The sequence below is a fragment of the Ischnura elegans genome (genome assembly GCF_921293095.1).
Source record: "Ischnura elegans chromosome 13 unlocalized genomic scaffold, ioIscEleg1.1 SUPER_13_unloc_2, whole genome shotgun sequence".
Classification (NCBI taxonomy): Eukaryota; Metazoa; Arthropoda; class Insecta; order Odonata; family Coenagrionidae; genus Ischnura; species Ischnura elegans.
The window spans coordinates 3,562,619-3,575,543 of NW_025791658.1; the positions used below are offsets into that span (position 1 = coordinate 3,562,619).

General features: G+C 41.2%; 1 protein-coding gene across 1 annotated transcript in view; it reads left to right on the plus strand.

Annotated features, from left to right (window-relative positions):
- The window catches only part of LOC124172694 (zinc finger protein 16-like), a 40,914-nt gene that overhangs the window by 8,037 nt on the left and 19,952 nt on the right, over positions 1-12,925 (plus strand). The gene's annotated exons all lie outside the window — the stretch shown is intronic.

Here is a 12,925-nt window from a genome sequence, read left to right on the forward strand (position 1 = left end):
CCACCCTATTGTAGTTCTACCATTGTAAAATCAATATTGAGAGATTTTTAAGGTCTTAGGATGAATTTCACTGCTTTTTCCTGGTTTTTTCATTGTATATGAAATTCACGGCTTATTCAGGGTTTTGAAGGGTGAGTGGGAACTCTTGATATGTATGTACCCCTTTCCACGCTGTCAGAAGGCCACGGACCGATCCAGCAAGGCGCTATTGAATGTACTCTTTAGGCTATTAAAAATTATTTTGTGTAATATTTTTTTAGCATGTGAATTCTATGAGATCAGTGTTTTTTTATTTTGCTGTCTTGCTAATCTAATGATGCTTTTATTTCACCTTATTGTGCTATTATTTTTCTTAATTATGCTGAATAATCCGCCACTGATCTGTCCGCATAAATGAGAAAAGCTGCATTGAGCTTGTCATAAGAAAAATTCATCACTTTCCGTGCTGCATTTAAATATACAGTGCCTACGAAACAAACTTCTCGAACTTGAAGCCTTATTAGATACCTTTCATCCTGATGTGCTGTGTCTTTGTGAACATTGGCTGACCTTACAAGAACTTCCTACTATCTCACTTCATGGGTATATCGTTGCAGATGCGTATGCCCGTACTCATCATAAAAACGGCGGCGTCATCATATTCGTCAAAACTAATCTAACAATTGTGTCAAACCAATTTTCTAGTCTGCAACTAAATGAAGAGCGAACTTTTGAGTGCTGTGTTACTTTAGCTTTAAATAATCATAAGAAGCTGTATATATTAAGTGTGTACAGATCTCCACTTGGTAACTTCACAGTGTTTCTAGATAAACTTGGCTATTTATTAGATGAACTTTATAATGTTGGTAACAACGTCCACATCATTCTAACCGGTGATTTTAATTGCAATTTACTAGTTAATGATAATTCATCTAAAGATTTCTTGAGATTGCTTAAATCCTATAATTTAATGCCTACGATTACAGCTACACCCACCAGAATTACACCAAATTCACAATCACTGTTGGATAATATTGTTTCTAATATACACTTAAATAATGTAAATACTAAAGTTCTCAACTCCACCATATCTGATCACTTTCCCGTATTATCTTATTTAAACGTAGACCCACGTACACATTGTCAACATTCACATCTCACCAGAGTTTATTCGCAAGAAAACATTGACACATTTATATCCCTATTGGAATCCTCTGACTGGTCTGTTATATATAATAGCCATTCATTTGAAGCAAGTTTTCAATACTTTCATGACTGTCTTCAACACTCATTCGATGTTGCCTTCCCCCTCCGTCCTATGAGAAGAGCTGCTTTATCGCATAAAAAACCTTGGGTTACTGACCAAATTCGCCACTTTTCTGTCATGCTCAAAAATCTTTCTGCCAGAGTTAAATGCTCAAATTGTCCTCTCCTTCATGATGAATACAGGGCCAAAAAAAAGAATTATCGGAGATTATTGGAACTTTCCAAAAAATCCTATAACAATGAGAGGGTAATTTCATCTAGTAATAAGTCCAAAACATCTTGGGATATTATTCGAGAGTCAACGGGAAAGTTGCATCAGCACATTCTCCCTAGAATAGCTCAATCCAGTGATAATGCACACATTGATATCACAAATTTAGCAAATGAATTCAGTAACCTTTTTACAATAGGGTAGTTTCCTTCATCAAAGAAAACGAAAGGCATTGATTGCGATTCGTTACCCACCATTAGTGTATTCATAATACACAAATTATTTGGTTTTTGAAATACCGGTTTAGACGAATGGCAAGGGTCAAATTTTATCCTCATTTGAAAAAGGCCAGATTGGCGCCCATGCGATTCCACTCCACATGACATCACAGGGACCTAGTTTCTACACGAGAGGATAGGAGTTATACATCGTCTGAGGTTACCAATGCATGCATGAGGCACAGAGCTCAGGAAAACATATCTTAATAATCACCTATTAAAACTGGCTAATTTCGGAAAGTTTTCTTCGTTTGATAAGGTATCAATAAACCTTTTTTAAGCCAAGCGCTACCATCCAGCAAGGTACTCAGCTATCCGCTAGCATCCTGCGACGTATCAGCGCTAAGCCTCGCCTCAAGGTCACCTCACCGGGCGGGAGGGGGAACCAGAAATATGACGTACGGAGATATTTCCCAGCATTCATACTTAAGCGTCGTGTTTTCGTGCGCTTGAAAATTTTCACTTTTCATTTAATCGCGAAAAATAGATGTTGTCATTTAAAAATCTAAAAGCGTGAAATACGTACTCCAGGAGTAATAATCTTTCGATTAAAGCAATAAAAAAATAATAGGAAACCACCCTATTACACCACCGTTACCCACCTCTCTTACCTCTTCTGCAAACTTGCTCCATAGTCCAGAGTCTAGTGCTTTTTCAATTTTTATTCATCCTTGTACGGAATCGGATTTACAAGCTATAATTTCAACCCTAGCTAACAAAAACTTTTCGGGCCCTGATCACATCCCAGGGAGAATATTATATTTCTCTTATAGATGCATAAAGGAACCTCTTCTATTTCTGATTAATGAATCCCTTACTCAAGGGATTTTCCCATCTTCTCTCAAGCATTCCATTATTAACCCTTTATATAAAAATAAAGGCTGCCCCAATAATTTGGATAACTATAGGCCAATTGCTAAACAAAATGTCTTATCTAAAGTATTTGAAAAAGTATTCTACAACCAATTAATGTCTTTCCTGGATAAATATGCCTTAATCTCCTCAAATCAACACGGCTTCCGTAAAAATCACTCTACTACATCTGCTCTATTCCATGCCACTGACTTTATTTTGTCCTCACTTGACAACGAGCAAAAAACTGTAGGAATCTTTTATGACTTCTCCAAGGCATTCGATTTTGTGGATCACTCTCGCCTAATTCGTAAACTTAATTATTTTGGAGTGAGAGGCATTGCCAATAAATGGCTTCAGTCATACCTCAGCAATCGGACACAGGCTGTCTCACTGTCTGTAAATGGCAGTATATACTCTTCCAAAAGTACTTCTACCACCGTAGGAGTTCCTCAGGGTTCAATCTTAGGCCCAATCTTATTTTTAATCTACATAAATGATTTAGCTCATTCCCTCAGTAATATTCCAGGTTCTAAAGTCATATTATATGCTGATGATACGAATATTTTACTTTCTTCTCCAACTCAAAATGACATTATTATGAGCTCTAAAAATGCAAATGATAGTATTTTAAGCTGGTGTACTGCTAACAAATTGATTTTAAACACACAAAAGACACACACTGTTCAATTTTGTGGTAATAGCAATGTTCTCGAGAGCATCCTAATTAGATTGGATAAAAAGTCTATTGAGAATGTGTCCCACACAAAATTCCTTGGTGCATACTTATGTAGTAATATGTCCTATGAGATGAATATTGACTTCTTAGCCAACAAACTAAGTTCAATCTGCTATCTATTAAGACACCTTAGGAACTCTGTTGATTTAAATATTCTTCTTACATTGTATTACGGTATCTTTTATTCTCGAATGTCATACAATATAATTTTATGGGGCTCATCCCCTCATGCCTCCAAGGTGTTCACATTACAAAAACGTGCAATTAGAATCATTGCAAAAAAACCTTTTGATGCTCCCTCCAAGCCTATTTTTAAAGCACTTAACATTCTTCCACTCCCGTGTGTATATTTATTATCAATTTTAATATTTGTACGTTATAATCTTGATTTGTTTATGCTCAATTGTGATGTTCACAAATATGAAACTAGGAATTGTAATAACCTTCATTATCATTCCATTAGGACTAACAGATCAAAGCTGGGCCCACGCGAGCTGGGCCTCAGAATTTATAATAAACTTCCTGCGCATTTGAAATCAATTCAGTCAATGGAGTCATTCAAAAGGAAGTTAAAATCTTTTCTTCATGAGAAGAATTATTATTCTGTTAACGAATACCTATTTGATTCCTCCAATTAAGCATTAATATCCTGTGAACATACAATTATTTATAATCTATTATATATATATATATATATATATATATCATAAAAACCCTAGGATGGGCAGTATCAGAACACACAATAAAAAATAGAAACTCACTAGATAACTAAATTTTCGGTGGTATTACCACCTTCCTCGGAGTTAGGTAAGAGTCTCTTACCTAACTCCGAGGAAGGTGGTAATACCACCGAAAATTTAGTTATCTAGTGAGTTTCTATTTTTTATTGTGTGTTCTGATACTGCCCATCCTAGGGTTTTTATGATATTTACCTCGCCGAGGAACATTTCGAAGTGTATATATATATATATATATATATATATATATGAAAGTTTAAAAACACAGTCACCAAAAATAGACACAAAATAAAAAAGAAAACACTCACACGAAAATTAAACTGAGAGACTTTCGCGGTTGTAGCCGCTTCATCAGTCAAGGAGAGAATGAGGTGGGAAGGAGTGTTTTGGAAAAAGGAGTGTGTTGGCAAAAGGGGAAAAGGTGATGGGAGGAGGGAGGGGTGTATTGGGGCGGGGCTAACAGGATACATTCAAACCAGGCTGTTTATTGGCTTGCAGGCGCCAGATGCATGCCAATTCGAGGGTGTGGAGATTGAGGGGCGAGTCAGTGGGTGGCAGGGAGGCAATGATAGAAACTCTGAAACATAGATTAAACATGGAATCATGCGATAAACAATGTGTGGGGACCGGGAGAGATGCATGTGGGGATGACGGACAGCAGGAGGCGCGGTGATTATTTATTCTAAGGTTGAGAGGGGTGGTGCATTGGCCTATATAAAAAGCGGGGCAGAAGTTGCATTGAAGGAGGTATATGATGTTGGTGGAGGTACAGGTGGTGGAAGGAAATATCGGGAGGAATTTAAGTTTGGAGAGGAAAGAGGCTGGGGGTGGAGAGAAAATTTTGCAGGTTTTACATCTAGGCCGGTTGCACGGCGAGGGTGGGGTAGTGGGGACTGAATTCAATTTTTGAAGGGGGCGGGTGGCTTTGAAGATGGTGCTGAGGTTAGGTGGTCTCTTATACGTGATCCGTGGAAGAGAGGGGAAAATTTGTGAGGTGGATTTGTGGTTGGAGAGAATGGGGTACAAGTCCTTCAGGATGTCCTGTAAGGCATGAGCACCGGGGAAGTAAGTAGTGAGAAGAGATGGAGAGCAATTCTTTTCGGCACGGGGTTTATTGGACCTGTAGGGTTTTTTTCTAATTTTGTTGATTAACAGTTTATCGGGATACCCGCGGCGTAGAAGAGAAGTGTGTAGATTGGAAAGGAACTTCTCTAGGTCTTCGGGGTTGTTGCAGATTTTGTGACCACGGACGGAGAGAGAGAAAGGGATTGAACGTTTGGTATGTGGTGGGTGGCAACTGTCATAGTGGAGGTATTGCTGTCTGTTGGTGGCTTTAATGTGGACAGATGTCTTGAATTTGTTATTTTCGGAGAGAAGAATGTCCACATCTAGGAAAGTGATGCTGGTGTTAGAGATGGAAGAAGTGAAAGAAACTGAGGCGGAAGAGTTAAGTGATGAGACAAAGGTGTTAAGGGAATTGACGTCATGCGGCCAGAGAATAAATATGTCGTCAATGTATCTGAGCCAGAGGAGAGGTTTTAGAGGGTAATTTGATAGGAAATTTTCTTCGAACAGGCCGAGGAAGAGATTTGCATAGGAAGGGCTAAACCTACTTCCCATAGCACAGCCGGAGATTTGGAGATAGTGGTTGTTATTAAAAGAGAAGGCATTGTGGGTGAGAATGAAATGGGAAAGATCAAGAAGAAATTCAGTGCTAGGGTTTTGAGGAGTGGGTCGTAATGAAAGATAGTGGCGGAGAGCAGCGAGTCCCTCAGAATGAGGGATTGAAGTGTAAAGTGAGGTTACATCAATAGTGGCCATGATAATGGGCTGATTGGGGGGGAGGGAAATGGAATTGAGTTTAGAAAGGAAGTCATGAGAATCTTTGATGTATGAAGGAAGGGACTGAACGAAGGGCTGGAGATAGAAATCAACAAAGGCCGAGATGCGTTCCGTAGGAGAGTTTCTAGAGGAAACTATGGGACGGCCTGGATTATTAGCTTTATGAATTTTTGGAAGGATGTAGAAAGATGGCGAGGTGGGGTGAGCTGGTAAGAGAAGGGAAATGTCAGATGGGCTTAAACCTTCGGGGGGACCTTTTGTTTTTAGAAGTTCGTTCAATTCTCCGGTGAACTCAGAGTTGGGATCTGATGGGAGAGGGGAGTAGGAGGAGGAATCTCCTAATAATCTATTGCACTCTGCGGTGTAGTCGTTGGTGTCAAGTACAACGACCGTGGACCCTTTGTCAGCCGAGGTAATGACTATATTTGGGTTTTTTCGTAGTTTCTTGAGAGCAGTGGACTCCGACGGGGTGAGGTTTGGGGGTGGGTTAAGAGAGCGTAGGAAGGATTCGTTCGCGACCCTAGAGAGGAGACAATTGATGAACGTTTCAAGAGGGTGGTGGGATGGAAGAGGTTTGGGCTGGTGAGAGGAAGGGGAACGGAATTTTAGGAGAGCATTGTGAATACTTTCCGGCGCCTGATGTCTTGTGTGGGAATTCCAAAAAACCTTCCAACGGAGATTACGGCAAAATTTCAAAATGTCCGTGAGAAGAGTGGTGGGGTTGATCCTGGGCGTTGGAGAGAAAGAAAGCCCGCGGTTGAGGACAGAAATTTCGGCGGGGCTGAGGTCAGAGGAAGAAAGGTTTACCACCTGCTGGTCGGTAGATTCCAATGGGTCCTGGTTGTTAGGGTCAGTTGGCTTGGGAACGGAAAGGCGGGTGGGGCGCAAGGGGGCTGCTGCTGGTCGCAGTGGAGGTGGGGGTGGAGTGGGTAGGTTGTAAAGGGTGGCCAGGTCCGGACATTTTCACGGACATTTTGAAATTTTGCCGTAATCTCCGTTGGAAGGTTTTTTGGAATTCCCACACAAGACATCAGGCGCCGGAAAGTATTCACAATGCTCTCCTAAAATTCCGTTCCCCTTCCTCTCACCAGCCCAAACCTCTTCCATCCCACCACCCTCTTGAAACGTTCATCAATTGTCTCCTCTCTAGGGTCGCGAACGAATCCTTCCTACGCTCTCTTAACCCACCCCCAAACCTCACCCCGTCGGAGTCCACTGCTCTCAAGAAACTACGAAAAAACCCAAATATAGTCATTACCTCGGCTGACAAAGGGTCCACGGTCGTTGTACTTGACACCAACGACTACACCGCAGAGTGCAATAGATTATTAGGAGATTCCTCCTCCTACTCCCCTCTCCCATCAGATCCCAACTCTGAGTTCACCGGAGAATTGAACGAACTTCTAAAAACAAAAGGTCCCCCCGAAGGTTTAAGCCCATCTGACATTTCCCTTCTCTTACCAGCTCACCCCACCTCGCCATCTTTCTACATCCTTCCAAAAATTCATAAAGCTAATAATCCAGGCCGTCCCATAGTTTCCTCTAGAAACTCTCCTACGGAACGCATCTCGGCCTTTGTTGATTTCTATCTCCAGCCCTTCGTTCAGTCCCTTCCTTCATACATCAAAGATTCTCATGACTTCCTTTCTAAACTCAATTCCATTTCCCTCCCCCCCAATCAGCCCATTATCATGGCCACTATTGATGTAACCTCACTTTACACTTCAATCCCTCATTCTGAGGGACTCGCTGCTCTCCGCCACTATCTTTCATTACGACCCACTCCTCAAAACCCTAGCACTGAATTTCTTCTTGATCTTTCCCATTTCATTCTCACCCACAATGCCTTCTCTTTTAATAACAACCACTATCTCCAAATCTCCGGCTGTGCTATGGGAAGTAGGTTTAGCCCTTCCTATGCAAATCTCTTCCTCGGCCTGTTCGAAGAAAATTTCCTATCAAATTACCCTCTAAAACCTCTCCTCTGGCTCAGATACATTGACGACATATTTATTCTCTGGCCGCATGACGTCAATTCCCTTAACACCTTTGTCTCATCACTTAACTCTTCCGCCTCAGTTTCTTTCACTTCTTCCATCTCTAACACCAACATCACTTTCCTAGATGTGGACATTCTTCTCTCCGAAAATAACAAATTCAAGACATCTGTCCACATTAAAGCCACCAACAGACAGCAATACCTCCACTATGACAGTTGCCACCCACCACATACCAAACGTTCAATCCCTTTCTCTCTCTCCGTCCGTGGTCACAAAATCTGCAACAACCCCGAAGACCTAGAGAAGTTCCTTTCCAATCTACACACTTCTCTTCTACGCCGCGGGTATCCCGATAAACTGTTAATCAACAAAATTAGAAAAAAACCCTACAGGTCCAATAAACCCCGTGCCGAAAAGAATTGCTCTCCATCTCTTCTCACTACTTACTTCCCCGGTGCTCATGCCTTACAGGACATCCTGAAGGACTTGTACCCCATTCTCTCCAACCACAAATCCACCTCACAAATTTTCCCCTCTCTTCCACGGATCACGTATAAGAGACCACCTAACCTCAGCACCATCTTCAAAGCCACCCGCCCCCTTCAAAAATTGAATTCAGTCCCCACTACCCCACCCTCGCCGTGCAACCGTCCTAGATGTAAAACCTGCAAAATTTTCTCTCCACCCCCAGCCTCTTTCCTCTCCAAACTTAAATTCCTCCCGATATTTCCTTCCACCACCTGTACCTCCACCAACATCATATACCTCCTTCAATGCAACTTCTGCCCCGCTTTTTATATAGGCCAATGCACCACCCCTCTCAACCTTAGAATAAATAATCACCGCGCCTCCTGCTGTCCGTCATCCCCACATGCATCTCTCCCGGTCCCCACACATTGTTTATCGCATGATTCCATGTTTAATCTATGTTTCAGAGTTTCTATCATTGCCTCCCTGCCACCCACTGACTCGCCCCTCAATCTCCACACCCTCGAATTGGCATGCATCTGGCGCCTGCAAGCCAATAAACAGCCTGGTTTGAATGTATCCTGTTAGCCCCGCCCCAATACACCCCTCCCTCCTCCCATCACCTTTTCCCCTTTTGCCAACACACTCCTTTTTCCAAAACACTCCTTCCCACCTCATTCTCTCCTTGACTGATGAAGCGGCTACAACCGCGAAAGTCTCTCAGTTTAATTTTCGTGTGAGTGTTTTCTTTTTTATTTTGTGTCTATTTTTGGTGACTGTGTTTTTAAACTTTCATATTATGTGCTACGTTGCATCGCATTTCTGCAAAACATTGAATATATATATATATATATATATATCATAAAAAACCCTAGGGTGGGCAGTATCAGAACACACAATAAAGAATAGAAACTAACACTCACTAAATAACTGAATTTTCGGTGGCATTACCACCTTCCTCGGAGTTAGGTTAAAGACTGTAGGTAGAGGGTAAAGGATAGCTGAGGGATATCCTTTACCCTCTACCTACAGTCTTTAACCTAACTCCGAGGAAGGTGGTAATGCCACCGAAAATTCAGTTATTTAGTGAGTGTTAGTTTCTATTCTTTATTGTGTGTTCTGATACTGCCCACCCTAGGGTTTTTTATGATATATATATATATATATATATGCATTTTTTTCCTTTCATGACGTATCTTATATCTTTTGCTGTAAGGTCTCTAGACAAAATATATTATTATTATTATTATTAAAGCTACTGCAGTGAAACCTCTTTACATTGTAATGGAGGGGACCAAAATTTGGCCAATTTGATGTATGGAGGTTCACTATAGAGAGGTTTCAGTAATAGGCACGATATTTTCATATCCTTCAGAAATGAAAGGCACTACTGTCTATTAAACCATTATATTTATATGTTTATACAAACATGCATGCATTAGTGAACATGTGTTTGTTATTAAATAATTACAGAAAGCGTGCACTATCACATGATATGTTTGATCTCTCTTAATTCAACAGTCACTTAAAATGATTAGGATAGTTGGATACCTTTTTTCTTATTAACTGTTAGGTATGGTCTCATGTGGAACAAAATGGACACAGCTAATGATTAATGTGAAAATTACAGCAAATTAAAAGTGTATAAGAAAAAAAATAAGCGTGAAACATTTATCGCTGAAAATGTCATTCCATGTACTTAATTTCGGCTGCATTAATGGTCTGTAGTTGTCTCGGATCAATTTGTGGAGGTAGTTAGGCCATCTTGGGGGTGTCTCCTTGGTATGATAAGTGGAGGTTTTATGAGATAAAGAGGTTCACTACAAAGAGGTTTGCCAATAAATTTACATGTTAATCAGATGGGACCATAGGGGTGGTATGAAGTATGGAGGTTTATAATGTATAGAGGTTCACTATACAGTGAGTCCTCGTTTAATGTCACTTACCGTTCCTGAAAAACGTGACGATTAACGAAATGACGTTAATCGAAGCATAATATCCCATAAGAAACAATGTAAAAAGCGAATATCGGCTCCTAGACCTCTCAATTCCTATGCGAAAAAATTTAAGCGTATCATATCTGGGGCATTTTTTACCATGGGAATGCCAAACTATCGCATAAATACGAGTTCCTGTCTTCATCGACGACAATGGCAGCAGTGACGTAAATCCTTCTCCATTTTTGTATCTTCCCGCATTTGCTTTTCGGCTTCGCTATGGGGTGCGGTCCAATGAATGCTACTTCCGCATCCAGGCGCTACAGAAGGTGCTCCGGAGCACCGGTCCATATGCGCTACGTTCGCTACGAGAATTTCTTTTCGGACCGGTCAGGATCGAAATCAAAATGTCGGAAATGAACGAGACCGGGCAAACTCGGATTATGAAATCGAAGAGATGGTTTTAATTGCGAATTGAGGCGGGCGGGCGTCGCCTGGGCATCATATCATTGCTGAAACATCGTCGCAGTAACAGGAACCAAAATTATTGTGAACACGGTGGAAAAAGTGACGACAAAAATTCCGAGTTCTACACGGAAAAATGCCTTGAAATCACTTTTTAGGTTCCTGAAAACCATCATGTCAAGTAAACTCGGCGCACCTACCTAAGAATGCCACCTGGTGGGATTTGCACAGCGTAACTATAAAAGATTCATAGTGAGAATGGAATAAAAAAAAACGAACCTTTTCAAACATTTTAATTCCGTTGTAACACATAAATATTTTTAGCACTGTATAGAAGTTGAAGGACAAGCTACACTTTTGAAATTTTTTTCGACAAAAATTGAAATTGAGAAGAAACCATGTTTGAGGTGAAAAAGTGCGCTCGGGGATTCTTACTTCGATGTTTTCATTAGAAAATTTATATTACACATTTTGCGTGGATGTGGATGGAAGCGAATCAGCGACCTCACTGGTAGCCCTGAAAAAACAAGCGTGGAGGGATTTCTGAGTGGCGGCTTTCTTTTATTCGCAGTAGAGTTCCCTGTAACAGGCCATATCACCCTCAATAGCCCTATACACGCGTGAACTCCTCTCAAAGTCAGGGTCACAGTCTCGGAAAATTCCTATTCCCCTCTCAATTAGTTTTATGGCTTCACTTAAGTTTTTTGCACTAAGCTGCTTCGCTTCCACTTCCCCGGAATCTTCCTTGGCCTCTTCCAAAGCCTTCAGTCCTTCAAGATTTTGAAGGTCCTCTGTCGACAATTCCTCTCCGTGGGATGAAATCAACTCCTCCACATCATCGAGAGAAACTTCCAGGCCCAGGTCCTTCGCGATTCCAACAATTTCTTCATGAATGTGTTCCTCATCCTCAAACCCTTCGAAACCAGTAGCGTTGCCAGGAAGAACTTTTCCCCACGCCTTTTCCATTGTAGAGCTCTTCACATCTTTCCATGCGTTAGAAATATTTTCTATTGCGTCTTTCACATTATATGACTTCCAAAACTCGCGAAGAGTTACAGAAGACTCCCCTTCAACTGCACCCATTGCCTGCGCAAAGTTCCGACGAAGATAGTGTGTTTTAAAAGTCTTTATGACGGCCTGATCCATGGGCTGCAGCAAGGATGTGGTGTTCGGAGGTAGGAACACAACTTTTACATTCTCACAGTCATTGCCGATACTGGTAGGATGACCGGGGCAGTTGTCCAACAGGAGCAATATCTTATGGGAAAGATTCATTCGCTCGCAGTATTGTTTTACGGCGGGAAGAAAATGGTCGTTAAACCATTCACTGAAGATAGACTGTGTCACCCAAGCCTTTTTATTAGCCTTCCAAACTACAGGCAAGTGATGTTTTGCCATCCCTTTAAGGGTTCTGCGAATGATACACAAGCATTGGTTTCAGTTTCATATCACCAGATGCATTGCCCCCCAAAAGTATCGTCATACGATCTTTCGCCATCTTAAAACCTGGAATGGACTTCTCCTCCTTGGAGATGTATGTTCTAGAAGGCATCCGTTTCCAGAATAAACCAGTCTCATCGCAATTAAATATTTGCTGAGGTAAGTAACCGCCTTCCTCAACAATTTCTTGAAGCATTTCAACGAATGCGCTGGCAGCTTCACCATCAGCACTGGCTGCCTCACCACTCGTTTTCACAACACCACGCAAATTAGATCGCTTTTTATAGCGATCGAACCACCCTCGACTAGCCGTGAAAGGTTCCGGATTAGGTGTATCTTTGGTAAGGTCACCATATATGGCCAATGCCTTTCTATGGAATCTAGCCAAATCAACTGGCTGATTTTTTTGTACTTCACTCTCAAACCACAACGTTAACAAACGTTCAATTTCCACTAGAACGGTGTTTCTATTTCGTGATAAATGTTTTGCGCCCAAGGGAGTTGCAACTCTTCCAAACTCTTTGATCTTTTCCTTTTCTTTCAAAATTGACCTAATTGTTGACGGTGGAAAGCCTAAAATTCTTCCAATATCAATTGAAGTGGCTCCATTCTCACTTCGTCTGACAATATCAAGTTTTTGCTCCAAAGTTATAGTTTTCCGCCTTTTTTTCTCTCCCGCTGGTTCAGAAGATTCACTTCTCTTGGACATTT